General features: G+C 46.4%; 1 long non-coding RNA gene across 1 annotated transcript; it reads right to left on the minus strand.

Moving 5' to 3' along the window:
* Positions 1-3,385: 3,385 nt before the first annotated feature.
* Positions 3,386-10,453, minus strand: LOC132208042 (uncharacterized). Its single transcript, XR_009444156.1, has 2 exons — positions 10,245-10,453; positions 3,386-4,542 (listed from the first exon to the last, which is right to left on the minus strand). It is a non-coding gene; the product is annotated as an uncharacterized LOC132208042 (long non-coding RNA).
* Positions 10,454-20,439: the final 9,986 nt, after the last annotated feature.

Below are 20,439 nucleotides of genomic sequence, written 5' to 3' on the forward strand. Positions count from 1 at the left end.
CTCATTCATACACAGGCCCACTCATTCTCTGTCTCACTCACATACAGACCCATTCCCTTCTCTGTCTCCCCGACAGACACACACTCTCTCTCCCTCATGCACACACTTTCTCTCTCTCTCTCACACACACACACACACACACACACACACACACACACACATACACACACACACACACACACATTCTCTCTCTCTCTCTCTCTCTCTCTCTCTATACACACTCTCATGCTTTTCCACCCTCTGTCTCTTCCAATGGAGAACACCCTGTCCATCTTTGCAATGAACATCTATGGGACCAAGCAAGGTTTGCCTCTTCTGTAACTCTTCACTGCAGGGGGCCCATATCGTAATCCTGTGACCAGTTCGAGGCAACACTGGGTAGTTGTTGTGTGGTTCTCCCGGCTGAATTTCTCCCAGTTTATCGGAACCAGACCTTGATGTATCTGTTGGTCAGGTTAATGCTCTTGCTGAACTCCAGTTAGCCATTAGGAGTCAAGCGCATGCTGAAGAGAAACTCCTTCTCCAACACCAGGGTCTGGTGCTTGCTCTAAGCTCTACCTTCCTTCCTCCAGGCCCTAGCCTCTCGCCAGCACCCTCCTGGGACCTCCCTCTTGGCTTGCAGCCCTGCTGGGAGAAACCAGAGTGGGATTCATTGTGGATGTTACACTGGGGGCCCCTCGGTTCTCTATTCAACATGCTCCCTACTCAGGCCCAGGTCATCACAGCCACCCGCACGGGGACTTGGAGTCACAGAGATGTACAGCACTGGAACACACCCTTTGACCCAACCGGTCCATGCCGGCCCAGATATCCCATATTAATCTAGTGCCACTTGCCAGCATTTGGCCCATACCCCTCTAACCCCTTCCTATCCATGCCCCCACCCTTTTAAATGTTGTCACTGTACCAACCCCCACCCACTTCCTCTGGCAGCTTGTTCCACACATGCATCACCCTTTGTGGGAAAAAGTTGTCCCTCAGGTCCCTTTTGAATCTTTCCCCCCTCACCTTAAACCTATGCCCCTCTAGTTTTGGACCCCCCCCATCCCACCCCCTGGTAATAAAGACCTTGGCCATTCGCCCGATCCGTGCCCCTCATGATTTTACAAACCTCTACAAGGTCACTCCTCAGCCTCCGATGCTCCTGGGAAAATAGCCCCAGACTATTCAGCCTTCTGAAACAGATATAGAAGTGGCAGGGGCGGGGAGGGGGTATGTGTATTGCATATATAAGTGCAGACAATGGCTCAACATTTTAATCTGCTGCCTTATTGCACTAGGGATTTAGGTTCAATTCCATGGTTCAATTGTCCCGTCATACCCAGGGACATACAGGTTAGGCTGGGGTTGGCCGTGGGAAATTGTCCCGTAGTGCCCGGGGATGTGCAGGTTAGGGTGGGATTGGCCGTGGGGAATTGTCCCGTAGTGCCCAGGGATGTGCAGGTTAGGGTGGGATTGGCCGTGGGGAATTGTCCCGTAGTGCCCAGGGATGTGCAGGTTAGGGTGGGATTGGCCCTGGCGAATTGTCCCGTAGTGCCCAGGGATGTGCGGCTTAGGGTGGGATTGGCCACGGGAAATTGTCCCGTAGTGCCCAGGGATGTGCGGCTGAGGGTGGGATTGGCCGTGGGAAATTGTCCCGTAGTGCCCGGGGATGTGCGGCTTAGGGTGGGATTGGCCACGGGAAATTGTCCCGTAGTGCCCGGGGATGTGCGGCTTAGGGTGGGATTGGCCACGGGAAATTGTCCCGTAGTGCCCGGGGATGTGCGGGTTAGGGTGGGATTGGCCGTGGGAAATTATCCCGTAGTGCCCAGGGATGTGCGGGTTAGGGTGGGATTGGCCGTGGGAAATTGTCCCGTAGTGCCCAGGGATGTGCGGCTGAGGGTGGGATTGGCCGTGGGAAATTGTCCCGTAGTGCCCGGGGATGTGCAGGTTAGGGTGGGACTGGCCGTGGGAAATTGTCCCATAGTGCCCAGCGATGTGCGGGTTAGGGTGGGATTGGCCGTGGGAAATTGTCCCATAGTGCGCAGGGATGTGCTGGTTCAGGTGGTTGGGCCGTGCAGTGTTACAGGGAATGGTTGCGGTTTGGGTCTAGGTGGGTTACTCTTTTGTCGGTCGATGTGGTCTCAATTTGCAGAATGACTTGCTTCCACGCTGTGGGGATTATATTCTCAGTGGGAAATGGAAGGTGTGTGTGCTGCAGTGCGGGTTATACACAGAGAAAGAAAGAGAGGGGCAATGGGGAATGAATAGCTAAATGGGAAAGAGGGTGATTTCTTGGGGTGGGAACAAAAGGAAGAAACAGAAAAATAAAGACAGATGAAAACAAAAATAAAGACCAAAGTGGAGAGAGAGGGACCCACATGGCTAGAGAAAGATACAAAAAGATGGAGAGAGGGCCACATAGCTAGAGTAAGATGTGAATGGGTAGACGGAGGGTGATGTAGGCAGAGAGAGACACAAATAGTTAAAGACAGGGTGACATGGGCTGAGAAAGACAAACGAATAGAGGGAGATACAGAGCGTGAAAGAGACAGACAAACAGAGGAGGAACAGAGCGAGAAAGGGACAAACACGCAGAGAGATGGGTACACAGATTGTGAAAGAGACAAATGGAAGTGGGCAATGGGTGGGAAGGGAGTGCTAAATAAATAGAGAAAGCCAAATGGATGGGAGTGGGCAGCGTTAAACCGATACATCGTGGATCATTGGTGCATCACCATTTGGTTTGGCAACTCTGCCCAGCACCATAAGGAATTACAGAGAGTTGTCAGCACAGCTCAGTCCATCAGTCGAGTCAATCTTCCATCCATTAGCTCCATCTGCACTTCCCAGCGCTTCAGAGAGGCAGTCACCATCTCCCACCCCAGTTACATCTCTTCCAACCTCTTCCGTCAGGCGCAAGATACAAAAGCTTAATGGACCAGCAGATTTAAGAACCGCTTCTTCCCCGCTGTTATTCGACTTCTGAATGGACCTGTCAAAATTAATGTCGAGCTCACTCCTGGTGCACCTTCTGTACAGCTGTAACATTGTCTTCCTTGCTCTGTTGTATTACCTCAGCGCATGTATGGTATGATCCTTCCACACTGCTCGCAAAACAGAACTTTGCAGTGCACCTAGGCACATCTGACAGTTACAAATCAAATTGAAACTAAATGCATCCCCCTGTTGCAATCATTTCTTGTAATAAGCAGAGCACGATTGGTGGTCACAGCCCCACCTTAAACAGAAGACTATAATTGTAACATGCGTTCTTGTGCATCTGTGGGACAAGCTGTGATGATTCCTTCAAAACAAAATTATGGTTAAGGCTAATCACTGGGGTTCCTAGACAGAGGGGTGCAGGCAGTCAGAGAGTGATAGAGAACACAGACAACTAAAATGGTTATAGTCCAGCAGGTTTATTTGCAATCACGAGCTTTTTGAGCACTGCTCCTTCGTCAGGCGAAGTGACCATGTCATAGCTACCATCGCAGGTAGAACGTAGACATCTTGGCGAAGTCAGATAGTGGAAAGAGGAAGTCACATTGGGTCAAAGAGATAGAGGTAGAGAGATAAACAGGGAGAGGAGGCAGGAATGGATTTTAAACAATGAGTGGACACGTGAAATAGACAGGTGGAGGTGGGTTCAGGGTTGAATTGACATGCAGAGGGACACTCATGGAGTTATACAGCAAGGAAACAGACCCTTCGGTTGAACTCATCCATGCCGACCCAGATATCCTAAATTAACCTAGTCCCCACTTTCCAGTATTTGGCCCATATCCCTCTAAATCCTGCCTATCTATGTACCCATCCAGATGCCTTTAAAATGTTGTAATCGTACCAGCCTCCACCACTTCCTATTGCTCTCTCTCAGAAAATAAAGAGTACATTACAAAATTGAATAGATACAGAGACAATCAGGTGGAAAATGGGGCAGCACGGTGGCTCAGTGGTTAACACAGCAGCCTCACAGCACCAGGGGCTCGGGTTCAATTCCAGCCTCGGGCGACTGTCTGTGTGGAGTTTGCACATTCTCCCCGTGTCTGCGTGGGTTTACGCCGGTTTCCTCCCACAGTCCAAAGATGTGCAGGCCAGTGGATCGGCCCTGCTAAATTGCCCGTAGTGTTCAGGGAGGTGTAGATTAGGTGGGGCAAACAGATACTGAGAGATGAATTGACAGAGATAGATAGGGTTACACACATAACAGAAAAACAAGACAGGTACAAACAGACAAATCAAGCGAGATGGATATGAATAGGCAAATACAGAGAGACGAAATGAATAGAGAGAGACAGATAAATAGACAGAGACAAATCAATAGAGATAAATAGGGGCACAGGCAGACTCACAGAGAAACAGATAAACGGGTAGGCAGATACAGAGACTGAGGGACAAATACTGAGAAATAGATATGAACAGATGAACCAACAGGGACCTTGATAGACAGGGACAAAGACAGACAGATGAATCGATCGAACTAGACAAGAACTCGCAGCCAGGCACACACATGTCGATGTGAACGGAAGAGGGCGAAATGACTGCCACGTGTTGCTCCATCTGTGGGAGAAATGCAGATAGGACTACGTGAGTGAAAGGACGGGGGGCCGTCTGTTATTTTTGTTAAAAAGAAAAATCTTACACCAAAAAACTGATTTCCTACAAAATAAATGTAACTTCCATGACGCGACGGGTCTCACATGCCTCTCTGGGTTTTATTTACACCTAAATCAGCCCGGCCCGCGCTGCTATCCAGTTAGGATTTCCTCTCTCGTCGTGGCGGGGTGGGGGGGAGAAAAATTGAGTGAGAGTGAGAGAGGAAGAGAGAGACAGAAAGAGGTATAGAAGGGGAAATTGAACCAGTGATAGAGAGAGAGAATGAGAGAAAATCGGTGAGACTGAAAGGGAAATTGAGTGAGAACGTGAGAGGGAGATTCTGTGTGTGTGTGTGTGTGTGTGTGTGTGTGTGTGAGAGAGAGAGAGAGAGAGAGAGAGAGAAAGAGCGAGACGCAGAAACAGATATAGAAAGGCAAATGGAGCCAGAGTGATAGAGAGAGAATGAGAGAGAATCGGAGAGATAGAAAGAGAAATCGAGTGAGATTCTGTGTATGTGAGAGAGGCAGAGATTGAAATTGAGTGAGACAGAAATTGAGTGAGAGTGTGAGATGGAGAGAGAGGGAGAGTTTAATTTCACTTGACTCATGTTCCTTGCTTCACAATGAAAGGAGAAACACGGACGGGGTAAACACACGAAAGATCATTTTTTTTTTAGTTAGAAAACGCCGAAAATTATTACTTTGCAAGATCGTGTGAGCGAGAATGCCGAATGCGGGAAACGCGAGCATTTCAGACCAAAGCTCAGATCCTACATATAGATAGATTCACATTGTCTGCGCAGAAAATTCGAATCAATTTGCAGTACCTATTTATACATTTGCATCAGTTACAAAAATCGCACTAGGTAGAGATAAATTCACAACACAGAAATATATTTGCCTCAACCGGACACAAATTTGAATTATATAGAAATAAATCCGCACCATTTGTATACAAACTGGCATCGCAGAGATAATTTTGCGTGTATATGATGCGTAAATAATTCGCATCATTCATGTATAAATAAATTCGTGCGCATATATAAATTCACATCATTTAAAATGATTCGGATTTATATAAATAGAACGTAGATATATTCACATTGAATACATAACTACATTTAGACTTTATAGAAAGGCAAAATCAGATTGTGTATATAAATTCAGATTCAAAAGATGCACTTGAATTCGAATTCTATCTCTAGAGATAAATTTGAATTTTTATATGCACACTTTAATTCTGAATTTAAATATAGGTAAGTTCGGGTTTTGTTCATAGACACAAACTCGAATTCTACATGTAGACATAAATTCAGATTTTATACAAATCCAGATTCTAAACAGAAAAATTTTGAATTCCATATGTAAAGATAAATTCGGATTTATATATATATACGCATTAATTCCGAATATAATTATAAGTAAGTTCGGGTTTTGTTCATAGACGCAAACTCGAATTCTACATGTAGACATAAATTCAGATTTTATACAAATCCAGATTCTAAACAGAAAAATTTTGAATTCCATAGGTAAAGATAAATTCGGATTTATATATATATACGCATTAATTCCGAATATAATTATAAGTAAGTTCGGGTTTTGTTCATAGACGCAAACTCGAATTCTACATGTAGACATAAATTCAGATTTTATGCAAATCCAGATTCTAAACAGAGAAATTTTGAATTTCATATGTAAAGATAAATTCGGATTTTTATATATATACGCATTAATTCCGAATATAATTATAAGCAAGTTCGGGTTTTGTTCATAGACGCAAACTCGAATTCTACATGTAGACATAAATTCAGATTTTATGCAAATCCAGATTCTAAACAGAGAAATTTTGAATTTCATATGTAAAGATAAATTCGGATTTTTATATATATACGCATTAATTCCGAATATAATTATAAGTAAATTCGGGTTTTGTTCATAGACGCAAATTCGAATTCTATATGTAGAGAAGAATTCGGATTCTAAATGAAGAAAGCAGTACGGGTTTTATAATGCAGACAACACTTTCAGATTTTATAGTGGAGAGAAAAGTTTGGATTTTATAACACAGAGAACAGATCATTCTAAATACAGATCAAAACTGGGACCTTTGTATATTAATTCGGATTTCACATATCAATTTGGATTTTATGTAAAAAGATACATTTTGGACTCCGTGCACAGAAATAAATTGATACGATATAGATACATCCACATTGAATACAGAGATATTCGGATTTTATACACAGACAGATACATTCGGATTCCGTGTGTGTGTATATGGTAGGATTTCACGGCGATAGATAGGGACAAAGACAGACACACAGAGAGACAAAATAAAATCAAATTTATATTCTAAACAGAGGCCAAAACAACATTCATAGACAGGAAGAGAGAGAGAGAAATAAATTCAAATTCTATACATATAGAATCTGAATTTATATATATATATATTCGGACCCTACATGAATTAGGGCTTCATAGAAAGATATCAATTCCTATACCAAGTATAAATCAATTCAGACCTTTATATATAAAATCCAATTTGATATATACCAAAAAAACCTCAGGTTTTACACAGAGATCAATTAGCGTTATATGGATGAATTCATATTGAATCCAGAGGGAAATCCAGGTTTTATATTGAGACAAATTCAGATTGCAAAGATCAATTCGTATTTCAGATCGGGATGAATTCGAATTTCACACATAAATTTGGATTTTATACAGAGATCAAATCGGATGCTATATATAGAGAGGTAAATTCATTTGACATTGACAAATTCACACTGAATACGGAGAAATTTGGATTTTATACAGGAGACAGAGAGAGTGGGATCAATTCTAACATTTATGTATAAACCCGAATTTTATCTAGGAGATAAATTCTGATTCAATGCAATGAGATAAACTCGGCTTTAATATTTAGAAATATGTTCACATTATATAGATAAATCCACAGTGAATAGAGAAATCGAATTTTACATATAGATTTTAGAGGAATCGCTGCAAATTTTATATAGAAATTATTTTGGATTTATTGATAGAATTTAATTCGGATTTTATACATATAGGATCGCTTCAGATTTTATATACAGAGGGAACACCAGATTTTATTTAAAGGGATCATTCTGATTTCATATAGAAGTTCATTCGGATTTATAGATAGAAGTTATTTCGGATTTTATACAGAAAGTAATTCGGTAAAATGCACCAAAATTAGTTCGGATATTATACAGACGTTAATACGGATTTATATAGAAATAAATTCGGAGTTTTGAAGAAATTAATTCGAATTAAAAGACAGAAATTAACACGGACTTTGTAAAGAAGTTAATTCGGATTTATAGATAGAAACCAATTCAGATTTTACACAGATTAATTCGAGTTTATAGATAGAAATTCATTCGGATTTATAGATAGAAATTAACTCGATTTATATATGGAGAGAGACATTAATTCGGATGATTAGTTTCTGTGTACGCGGACACGTACAGTTTTAAACAAAATACTCACGGGGTTATAGAAAATTGGTGTGCATCTCCATTCAAAAACAGAAAGACCCCCTCCACCCCTTCTTCAACCCCAACCTTCCAATTGTCGATGTGACACGATTTCCGAAGTTACAAAATCTACCCAGTTCAAACCCAGCGCCTAGTTTAACAAAATAGGAGCCCCGTTCCGTTCTGTTTCTTCTGGCTTTCACGCCCCCACCCCCTCCCCGCCCCTTGCCGACTTGGGGCTGAGGGGCAAATCTGGAGGGTCGGGGGGTGGGAGTTTTGGACGGAAAAGTTCCCAAGAGAAAATGAGAAAAAATCTACAGTTTTCTGTGTGATACTTCGCTTTGGAAAACGCAGTTAAATCTATAGCCAAGAGTTTCAATTGTTACAGAATTTCCCCGGTTCTGTCTCCTAATAATCTGGTCCAACATGGCCCAGCGGTGTTAGAGCCGGGAGGAAGGTCCCTCGCCTCCTTTAGATGTACGTTCTACATTTTCAGTTCCTGAAGTGTTTTGCTTTCCTGGTTGTTTAATCGTTTCTGTGACCTGGCTGTCTCCAGTTTCAGGTTTAGGATGTGCGGTACTCAAGTTTCAGGCATTTTCTGTGTGTCTGCGTGCGTGTGTGTGAGGGAGACAGAGCGAGAAAGAAAGCAAGTGTGAGAGAAAGGGAGAGAGAGAGACAGAGAGGGAGTTAAAAACAGTGCCTGTGAGAGAATATATGTGTGTCTGTGTGTGGGTGAGAGAGAGTGAGTACATGTGTGTGTGAGAAACAGTGTGTGTTTGTGAAAGAGAGCATGTGTATGTGTGAGAAAGAGTGTGAAAGAGAGAGAGAGACAGAGTATGCATGTGTGTGAGAGAGAGACTGTTTCTTTGTGTGTATCTGTGTGCGTGTGAGAGAGTGTGTAGGTGTGTATATGTGAGAGAGAGCGTGTGAACGTGTGTGTCAGTGTGTGAGTGTGAGAAAGAGAGTGTGTGAAAAAGAGTGCGTCTGAGAGAAAGGGAGAGAGAGAGATAGAGTAAGTGTGAGAGTGTGCATGTGTGTGCAAGAGAGTATGAGAGTATATGTGTGTGACTGTGAGACAGTGTGAGACAGAGTGTGCGTGAGAGTGTATGTGAGTGAGTGAGAGCATCTACACGTGAGTGTCTGTACAAATGAGTGAGAGCGTGTGAGAGCATGTACATGTGAGAAGGAGTGTGAGTGTACGTGTGTGCAAGGGAGTGTTTGAATGTGTGTGTGCATGAGTGAGACAGCGAGTGTGTATGTGAAAGAAAGTGAGTTAGAGAGAGAGAATGTATGAGTGTGTGTATACATGTGAGTGAGAGAGCGTGTGAGAGTGTGATATGTGTGAGTGAGAGAGTGTGCAGGGGAACGTGTGAGTGTGAGAGAGAGCGTGTGTGTGTGTATGTGAGAATGTGAGAGACAGTGTGAGTGAGAGAGAGAGTGCATGCGTGTGTGAGAGTTGTGTGAGAGAGTGTGCGAGAGAGAGTGTGTGCATATGTAACAGTGTGTGTAACAGAGTGTATGAGACAGTGTGTGCGTGTGTGTGTGAGAATGTGAGAGAGGTGTGTGTGAGCAGAGAGTGTGAGAGAGAGTGCATGTGCGTGAGAGAGAGTTGTGTGTGTGTAGGAGAAGGAATGTATGTGACTCTGTGTGTGTGTGTGTGTGTGTGTGTGTGTGAGAGAGAGAGAGAGAGAGAGAGAGAGACGTGGAGGTGCCGGTGTTGGTCAGGAGTGGACAAAATCAGGGGTCAGGCGACCCCAGGTTACAGGTTTATTTGAAATCACAAGCTTTTGAAGCGCGGCTCTTGCGTCAGATGAAGCCTGTCCTTCTCTCTCACTCCACTTAGAGTCACAGAAAACAGCAGTTCGTCCCCTCGAACATGCTATCCCATTCGACCAGATGGCGGACGATCATCCAACACTTGTCCCCTGCTCCACACTCAACAACCCCCCTCCCAATTACCTCCGATCCCTTCAGCACGCCCGCCCCGCCCCCCAAAGAACGATATCGAACACTCTCAGAAATGTTCAATGTTTTGGCCCCCCGACCGCTTTCAGTGGGGGAGAATTCCGCAGGCTCACTCTGCCCCACTCTCTGGGCGAAGACACTTCTCACCTCAGCTCCTCTCCCAACACCCATCTATCTAGCCCCAGAGCCAGCTCCCCCTTACCTTTCAGTTCAATGCCAGCCTCTCCCGGGCCCAGCCACGCTTCCTCCGGGGTCGGTCTCTCTCTCTCTCGGCTTTGCCCCGGGTTGATCACTAAGCCCGAAACCCCCACCCCTTCTCTGCTCAAGCGCGGCCCCCCACTCTCCCGGGTGCCCGCTTTGCCGGGGTGGGGAGGGGGGTTAGGTGTCGCAGTTTCCGTGATGCCCGCCTCAGATAAGGTGAGGGGGGGGGGGGGGTTGGTGCCCTCCCGCTCCGGCTCGCAGCGGGGGAAGAGGGAGCTTGGGGGGGGGGGGGTGCGGTGAAGTAGGGGTGGGTTACATTGGGGAGGGCCATGTCGCCTCCATTCAGGGCTCGATCAGGTGAGGGTCAGGCGCTAAGTTATCGGAACATGACATGGTTCAAGCAGGATTACACAGCGGACCCCAGCCTCACGGGGCTGACAGCTCTGGGAGAGATCTATCTGGCACAGGGAGGTTGGGGGGATGGTGGGTGGTGCTGCAGGAAGGAGAAGGCGCTAGGCGGAATTTTTTGCAAGTTGTTGTTGTCAGTGAAGGCCCTGAAGTGTTGGTGGAGGGGGAGGAGAAGCGCCCCCATTTCCAACCCTCACCACCGCCCAACCCAAACGCTTGAGTCACGTGGCCTCCAAGCCAATGGGATTTGAAAATGGCCTTGACGCCTCCAACCCAAGTGACGTCACTTGGGTCAAGTTGCTGGCCGGCGGTGGAGCAACAGCGGCGCCGGGCGGTCACGGGCGGCAACTGCAGGTCCGGCTCGGGTCGACCCACCTTCTCACCCGATCCAGCTCTAAGACCGGATCACGAATCCCCAGCGGGGAGACCTCCAACTGCGCCTTTTGCAAAAGTAAAACCCGAAACTGCGTATAGCTCAGCTCCGCGCCGCGTCCTCCCATTATCCCCGTGTCTGCGGGGGTTTCCTCCGGGTGGTCCGACCTCCTCCCACAGTCCAAAGGTGTGCAGGCTAAGGTGGGACTGGCCGTGGGAAATTGTCCCGTAGTGCCAGGGATGTGCGGGTTAGGGTGGGATTGGCCGTGGGAAATTGTCCCGTAGTGCCCAGGGATGTGCAGGTTAGGGTGGGATTGGCCGTGGGAAATTGTCCCGTAGTGCCCAGGGATGTGCGGGTTAGGGTGGGATTGGCCGTGGGAAATTGTTCGGTAGCGCCCAGGGACGTGCGGGTTAGGGTGGATTAACCATGGGAACTGCAGAGTTATTGGGATAGTGGTGAGGGGTTGTGTTTGGGTGGAATGCTCTTCAAATGGTCAGTGTGAAGCTGATGGGCTGAATGTCCTGATTCCACATTGCAGGGATTTTATGTTTATCTGATTCAGAAGTTGCTGCTAAGTGTTTGAAAATTGAGTCTAACACAGTAACAAATTCAATGAAATCATTATCAGGTCTTCCTCATTGGTCCGCACTTGTCTCCGAGAGAGACAATTATCTCCCCCCTCCCCAATTCCATGCCCCTATGCTCCATTCCCCTCCTTCTCCCCTCCACCCCTCTCCTCACTTGCCTCCCCACCTCCTTTCCTTGCCCTCTAATCCCCACCTCTTTCCTCATCTCCCCTTCAGCGCCCTCGCCCCACAACTTGCCCACCTCTCACGCACATAACCCATTCCTCTATCCTCCACCCAACTTGCCTGCCCTCCATCCTCCTCCCCTTCTCCCCATTCCTTCCCTCAACACCCTTCTACGCCCCTCCTCTCCACCACATTCCCCCTCCAAACACAAGCATTACCCTTCCCTCCACCTGGTCACCTCCCCTTCGACGAAAAATCTCCCCACCCCTTCATTCCACTCCCCTCACCTCCCACTGTCCAGCCAATACCCTTCAACCAACTCACCTCCCCTCCATTCTCCTCCCCACCACAACCCACAACTATCTCGTCCATTCCCCTCCCCCCTCTCCTCCCCGCCACCCAATGTGCTGTCCTCCCCTCCACCTAGTCACCTCCACTTCCTCCACACCCACCTCTCCTCTCCTCTCCACCACCTTCCCTCCCCCAAATTCACCCCTCCGTTTCCACCCTCCAATCACGTCAAATTCCCTCCACCCTCATCCCCTCTACCACCTTCCTACCTTCTTGCCACCTATCTCCGTCCCTTCTGCTCTGTTCCCCCTGCCTTGCTCTCCATACTCCTCACCTCTCATACTGCAATCCTCCCTTCCAGTACCCTCTCCGTATCCCTCCACGCCGCTCCCCTCCCTTCCTTTCCTGTCCTCCCACCAATAATATCCATGTCCCCTTCCATTCCTCTCCCTCGCACCCTCCAACATTCCTGTCGCTCAACTACCTTCCACAGCCTTCCCTTCCGCCCGCTTCATCCCCCTCCACTCTCCTCCACGACCTTCCATCCCTTTCCGCTAGACGTGTCTGAAAGTGGCGGGTGAAGACAGCACGGGTTGAGGTAGACAGTGGAAGGGGAATTTGGGTATCAGGTTTTCCCATATGGAAGTTAAGATTTGATTATTTTGAGCTCCTCTTCCTGCACAGAATGAATGTGCTGTAGTTTATATTGTCTCTCCCAGTGAAACGATGCTCTGTCAATTTTGGAGCTGTCATGTTTCTGAGTGGTGCGCCTCTCTGTGTGTGACTTAGTGTGCCAGTCAGCGAGAGTGTGTGTGTTTGTGTGTGAGGCAGAGAGAGAGAGAGAAAGTGTGTGTGTTAGAGTATGAGTGAGGGAATGAGCGAGAGTATGGGTGTGTGCATATGAGAGAGAGTTGCGTAAGGGAGAATGTATATGTGAGACAGAGTGTGTCTTCGTATGAGAGAGTGCATATGAAAGAGAGTGTGGGTGTATGTACAAGAGAGTGTGCGAGTGTGTATATGAGAGAGATTGTGTGAGAGAATGTGTACATGAGAGTGTATATGTGTGTGTGTGCTTGAGACAGTGTGTACATGAGTTAGTGAGTGTGTGAGCGAGAGAGTGTTAGTGAGAAATTGTGTGTGTTAGAGGAGAGTGTATATTAGAGTGTCTATGGGAGAGAACGTGCAGATAAGAGAAAGTGCGTGTGGGTGAGGGTGTGATTGTAAGAGATGGTGTGTGTGAGAGAGAGGGCATTTATAACAATGTGTGTGAGAGAGGGCGTGTACATAAGAAAGAGTGTATTTGAGAGAGAGTGTACAAAGGAGACAGAATGTGTGAGAGACTGTGTTTATAAGAGAGAATGTGTTCATAAGGCAGAGTGTTAGAGTGAGAGTCTGTGTATAAGAGAGACTGTATATGAGAGAATGTGTGGCTGTGATGAGAATGTAAAAGTGCGTGGGCGTGAGAGTGTGTGTATGAGACAGTATGTGCCAGAGAGAAGTGTGTGTGTGAGTGCGTGTGTGCGTGAAATTGTGTGTGGACCAACCAGTCCGGCCTGTCTCTGCCTCCCTAACCTGTTCTTCCTCTCACCCATCCCTTCCTCCCACCCCAAGCCGCACCTCCATCTCCTACCTCCTAACCTCATCCCACCTCCTTGACCTGTCTGTCTTCCCTGGACTGACCTATCCCCTCCCTACCTCCCCACCTATACTCTCCTCTCCACCTATCTTCTTTTCTATCCATCTTCGGTCCGCCTCCCCCTCTCTCCCTATTCATTCCAGTTCCCTCTCCCCATCCCCCTCTCTGATGAAGGGTCTAGGCCCGAAACGTCAGCTTTTGTGCTCCTGAGATGCTACTGGGCCTGCTGTGTTCATCGAGCCTCACATTTTATTATCTTGTGTGAAAGAAAACGTGAGTGAGAGAGAAAATGTGTGTGTGAGAGACAAAATATGTGCGAGAGAAAATATGTTTGTGTGTGTGTGTGTGTGTAAGAGAGAGAAAATGTGTGCATGTAAGAGAGAGCGTGTGTGTGTGAGAAAACATATATGTGTGAGAGAGAAAATGTGTGTGTGAGAGAAAATGAGTCTGAGAGAAAATGTGTTGGTGTGTGCGTGTGTGTGAGAGAGAAAAAAATGTGTGCATGTGAGAGTGAGATTGTGTGTGAGGGAATGAATGTGTGTGAGAGAGAAAATGTCAATGTGAGAGAGAAAACGTGCGTGTGCAAGAGAAAATGGGCGTGTGTGTGTGTGCGTGTGTGTATGAGAGAGAGAATACGTGTGTGTGAGAGAGAGAATGTGTGTGAGATAGATAGTTTATGTGAGAGTGTAAGTGTATGAGTGAGATTGTGCATGAGTGTGAGACAATGTGTGAGTGAGTGTTTTGATTTCTGGAGACTGCCAGGAGGAATGTCTCATTTTATTTTACGGTAACCTAAAATATTGGAAATCTGACTCAAAGTTGATGGGCTGATGCTTTGTAGGTCAAACAGCCACTGTGACATAAATCAATTTATAGTTGGACTCATTGAAATACCAACCCACAAACTCCTTCATTTATAGCACAGGGAAGTTTCAAAACTACAAAGATAGGAATGAGAGAACATCGTAAGAGTTTTTTTAAAAATTCAGCTGTATGATCAGAAGTACTTTTTTAAAATGTTCTTTTTTTTACACAACTTAATTTTATCCTGCTAAAAAGTTGTTTTTACATTATATTGTTACAATGCAAGTGATCTCAAAATACATATAGATGTGTATTTGTTGATTTATATCATCTACATATAAATGTTTATATGTCTTTGAATGTTTGTATGTTTACACAATCTCTCTATCTCTTTGAATCTATCTTTGTTTTTCTCTGGCTGTCTCTCTGTGGCCCTCTGTCTTCCCCTCTCCCTCTGCCTCTCTCTCTCACTGTCATTTCCTCTGACTATGTCTCTCTCTCTTTCTGCCTCTTTCCATCTTATATCCTCTCTCTCTCTCTCACAACGTACCATCTGTCAATATAATAAAATGTGAGGCTGGATGAACACAGCAGGCCAAGCAGCATCTCAGGAGCACAAAAGCTGACGTTTCGGGCCTAGCCCCTTCATCAGAGAAGGGTCTAGGCCCGAAACGTCAGCTTTTGTGCTCCTGAGATGCTGCTTGGCCTGCTGTGTTCATCCAGCCTCACATTTTATTATCTTGGAATCTCCAGCATCTGCAGTTCCTATTATCTCTGGTACCATCTGTCAATGTTTGTTTTTCTCTCTCTGTTTCTGTTTCCCAACTCCCTACCTTTGCCTCTCTTCCAATCAGTCTGCCTCTCCGTCTCTCTCACTCTGCCTCCATCTCTCTGTCTCTGTTGTGCTTTCTGACTCTGTCTCTCTCTTTCTCTGTCTCTCTCTTTGTCTGTCACATTGTCTCTCTGTGTGTTACTATCACTCCCTCTGTCTCTCACTCTGTCAGTCTGCCTTTCCCTCTACCTCTCTCTGTCTCTCCCTTTCTCTCTCTCTCCATCACTCTCTGCATGTCTCCCTTCCGCAGTGTTTGTTACGCTGTCTCTCTACGTGTATCTCCCTCCCTCCCTGTCTCTGATTCTATCTCTATATCTCTTCCCTGGGTAGCATTGTAGAACAGAGAGAGCTAAGGGTTCAGGTTCCTAATTCTGTGAAGTTTGCATCACAGGTAGACAGGATGGTTAAGAAGGTGTCTGGCACGCTTGCCTTCATCGCTCAGACCTTTGAGTATCGGAGTTGGGACATCATTTTGAGGTTGTATGGGACATGGGTGGGGCCCCTTCTGGAGCACTGTATCCATTTCTGCTCCCTTGCTCTAGGAAAGGCATTATATCTACCTTAGATAACAAAGTGTGGAGCTGGATGATCACAGCAGGCCAAGCAGCATCTTAGGAGCACAAAGGCCCATGTTTCAGGCCAAGACCCTTCATCAGAAAAGGGTCTAGGCCTGAAACGTCAGCTTTTGGCCTGCTGCATTCATCCAGCTCCACACTTTGTTATCTCGGATTCTCCAGCGTCTGCAGTTCTCCTAACCTCTGAGGCTACCTACCTCATCTATGCCCCTCTCATGGTTTTATAGATCTGCAAGGCCACCCCCTCAGTTAGAACGTTTAAAATACATTTGGATGAGCACACAAACAGGAAAAAATTGGAGGGATATGGACCAAATGCAGGCAAGTGGGACTAGTTTACTTTGCAATGTGGTCAGTACAGACGGGTTGGACTGAAGGGTCTCTTTGCATGCTGTATGGCTCATAACTCGCGTTTTCCTCTTTCTCACTCTTTCTTTATCTCTCTCTCTCTCTTTCTCTCTCTGTCTCTCTCAATACGTCCCATGCGGTCGCCCTCCCCATGTTTCTTTCTTTCTATCTTTATTCGTTCACAGGATGAGGACGTTGCTGGCCGGGCTAGCACTTATGGCCCATCCCTAATTGCCCAGAGGGGCAGTTAAGAGTCAAACCACCTTGCTGTGGGTGTGGAGTCACATGTAGGCCAGACCAGGTAAGGATGGCAGCTTCCTTCCCCAAAGGACATTAGTGAAACGGACGGGTTTTCCCAACAATTGACAATGGAATCACAGTCATCATTAGACTCTTAATTCCAGATATTTATTGATTTCAGATTCCACCGTCTGCTGTGGCAGGACTCGAACCCAGGTCCCCGGAACATTATCTGGGTCTCTGGATTAACAGTCCAGTGATAATGCCATTAGACCATCGTCTCTCTCTCCATCTCTGTTTTTCTGTTCATCTGCCTCCCTCCTTTTCTCTCTCACTTTTCATCTTTACCCCTCCCTTCATCTCCCTCCCTGTCTCAATCTGTTGCGGTGTCTCTCATGCTGTCTCTCTCTCTCTCTCTCTATCTGTCTGCCTGTTTCCGTGTCTCTCTCATTCTGCCTCCCTCTGTCTCTGTCTGCTTCTGTCTCTGTTTCTGCGACCCTCTCTCCTTCTGCCTCCCGGTCACTGCCTCTCTCTCTCGCTCCTTCTGTCTCTCTATCTGTACCTGCCTCTCCCTCATTCTCTCTGCCTCTGTTTCTGTGAATCTCTCTCGCTCTGAACCCCTGCCCCTTCTCTGCTCTCTCTCCTTCACTCTGCTTTCCAATCTCTCGCTTGCACATCCCGCATGCCTTCCTCTCCCCCTCCATCCCTCCCTCACCCTGTTTTTTCTGTTTCTGGCTCCCTTTGGTCGACTTTTTCTCAAGAAGGAAAAATCAAATCTTCAGGCTAACCATACAATTGACAGTCACATTTCCAATGATAACTTTCTTTGATTATCTGGTGCGGTCAGCCCAGCAAGTTACCAGCTGTGGTTGTTATAAAGCAGAGGTCGAGCAGCCCCACTGAGAACTAAAAACCAAACCGTTCAAAGAGGAGCACCTCACCCTATAATCTGTAAAAGGAGTTTGAAAAGTGGTGTAACCTGCCTCTCAGCAACTTCCAGTGTTTGAATATAATAAATCCCTGACACCCATTTTACAATCAACAAGTAACAATTTATTTATCTGACTCTAACAGTGAACAAATCCCTTCTATCTCCCAACTATTCCCAAGTAATGCAAGATTCTAATGGCACGCTGTTCCAATAAATACAACTCCCACTTATATAAAACAGAGATGTTAGTCTCTCAAAATTTCAGCCAGGTGATGTGTCTTCCAGCATATTCTGTGTCTTCTCCATTGATTCTTCCGTTAGGAATATTAACTAAGTGTGTCAATGGTCCCATCATTGAGATGGTGCTTTCTCTGAGATATAGCAGAAGCTGTGAGATCCAGTGATTCCTTCTCGAGACTGAGGTTTGTTAGCTCTGGCAGATGGTAGTTAGCTCCATGCTTTGTCCAAATGCCCCCCTTCTTTTATACCCTTGATGACATATTAATATTTCTTACAGTAGGCTTGGTCCTAAGTTGTCAAAACTATCAGACTTAAATTTGGTTATTTTTTTTGGAACCTAAGTGCCTGGTTCAAATTGATTAACTTAATTCAAAAAGCCTGATGCCTTGGTAAAAACTATTGCTTGGCCTGCTAACTGTGCGGCCCTTGGGTACAAACAAACGCTTCCATTCAGGCACTCCCTGTGTACTTGTGAACTTTCAAGCTGTTGCTCACTGATATCCATTTTAAAGAAAAAAAAAGCACAGGATCATTTAAATGGACCGCGCATGTTCCCCCACCCCAGCCCGGAATTTTACAGACACCAAAATCTAACGTCCTGCCTCCAGATCCTCAAGGACCCTTCCCAACTTTGCAACACTGCGCAGGTGACGTGCGTGACACCATGTGGTGGTCTTGCAGTGGGGGGGAGCACAGCTGGTCGACCACCATTAACTTGGAGCCTGTGCGTGATTTTTTTTTTCACAAGAATGCAGTAAATATTGCCTTCCCAGCCAAGAATACTGGACAGTCCCTGAAGAGATTTAACGAGCGCCTCGATGGAAAATTACCATGGGCTGTCCAATGTTTCTCTCAATGCCTATCTATCTGTCACCCTCAGCTAGTTTTTCCTCTCTTCCAGTCTATAATCAGCCTCTCTTTATAACTGTTGCAATTCTATATCAGTGCATATCTCTCTTACTCTCTCTATCCATGCAACCTGTATCTAGAAATCATTATATCTATTGATTTCATGCATATATCGTCCTCTCTGCACCTCTCATATTTTCTGGTATGTTCCTGTATCTAGTCATCTCTCTTTCTTGCTACGGGAGGGGCTGAATACACTGGGGCTGTTTTCCCCGGAATGTCAGAGGCTGAGGGGGTGAACTTATAGAGGTTTATAAAATCATGAGGGTCATGGATAGGGTGAATAGACAAGGTCTTTACCCCCCAGGGGTAGGTGAGAGTTTAAGGGGAGAGGGGAAAGATTCAAAAGGGACCTGAGGGGGTAACATTTTCACACAGAGGGTGGTGCGTGTGTGGGATGATCTGCCAGAGGAAGTGAGTGGGGGCTGGTACAGTGACGTTTAAAAGGCGTCTGGGTGGGGACATGGGTTTGGGGGCATAGGGGGCCAAATGCTGACAAACGGGGACTGGATTAATTTAGGATATCTGGGTCAGCGCGGCCGAGTTGGACCGAAGGCTCTGTTTCCAAGCTGTACATCCCCATGATGCCTTCTTTCTCTCCCTTTCTCTAACAGCCTCTTTGTCTCTCTCTCCGCCTCTCTCTATCTGTCATTAACCCTTTCTCTGTCAGCCTCTTCCTCTCCTTATCTATTTTCCTATTTCTTGACCCATTTTTCTCTCTTCCCCCCCTCCTGTCTATTTCTCCCTCTCTCTCTTCCTCACTCTGCCCACTTTTCTCTTTCCCTTCTCTCTGTTTGCCTTTTTCTCTCTCTCTGTCTGTTCTTTCTTTCTCTTTAGCTTCCTCGCTCTTTCTGTCTCTCTTTGAGGTCTGGCTTTGTGACTCTCTCTCTCTCTCTCTCTCTCTCTCAGTCTGTCTCTCTCAATCCCAATGACTCTGTTGGTCTGTTAATCTGCATTTCTGCTCTACATTTGTCACATTTCTCTCTCTTTCCTTCTGTTTCTGTCTGCTTGCCTCTGTGTCACTCTGTCTGTCCATCTCTAATTCTGTCCATCCCTCTCTGACTGCCTTTTTCCACCTGTTTCCACCCACCTTTCTCCCTCCCTCTCTGTCTGTCTGATTTTGTGTGGACTAGATTAAATTAGGATATCGAGTTGACATGGATGAGTTAGACTGAAGGATCTGTTTTCCTGCTGTACAACTCTATGACTCTATGTGTATGTCTATGCCTGAATATCTCTTTCCCTCTCTGAGACTATCTCTCTATCTCTATCTGTCTCTAAGATATCCCTCCATCCATCAGTCACAGGCATATATCTGCGTATTGTTTTATATCCACCCGACTTTATTTTAATTCACTCATGGGACATAGACATTGCTGGCTGCACCCAGCATTTATTACCCCCACCCCTAGTTGCCCTTTGAAAAGATGGTGGTGATCTGCCTTCTTGACCCCCAATGCCGCCCTAGAGGGAGAACTCCAAGACTTTGACTCAGCTGCGCAGAAGGACCGGCGATGCATTTCTAAATCGGGATGGGTTGCGGCTGGGAGGGGTGACTTGCGGGGTGGTGAGAGGGTCGCTGGTATTCCCATGTATCTGCTGCTCCCCCACCCAACCCCACCCCGTCCCTTTCTGGATGGAAATGGGTCTCGGGTTTGGAAGGTGCTGCCCAAGGGCCCTGCGGCCCGCTCCCGGGCTCCGGTTCCAGACCAGGCCAACAGTCCCACGCCAGGCCGCCCTCCTCTGAGGTGTCTCAACATGGCCAGCGGGCCGAGGAACAGCAGATGGAGCTTAATCGGGATTAGCATGAGGTGTCGCGTTTTGGTGGGTCACACCAGGCTAGGTCTTAACCAGTTG

The sequence above is a fragment of the Stegostoma tigrinum genome, unplaced genomic scaffold, assembly GCF_030684315.1.
Source record: "Stegostoma tigrinum isolate sSteTig4 unplaced genomic scaffold, sSteTig4.hap1 scaffold_259, whole genome shotgun sequence".
NCBI classification, from domain to species: Eukaryota; Metazoa; Chordata; class Chondrichthyes; order Orectolobiformes; family Stegostomatidae; genus Stegostoma; species Stegostoma tigrinum.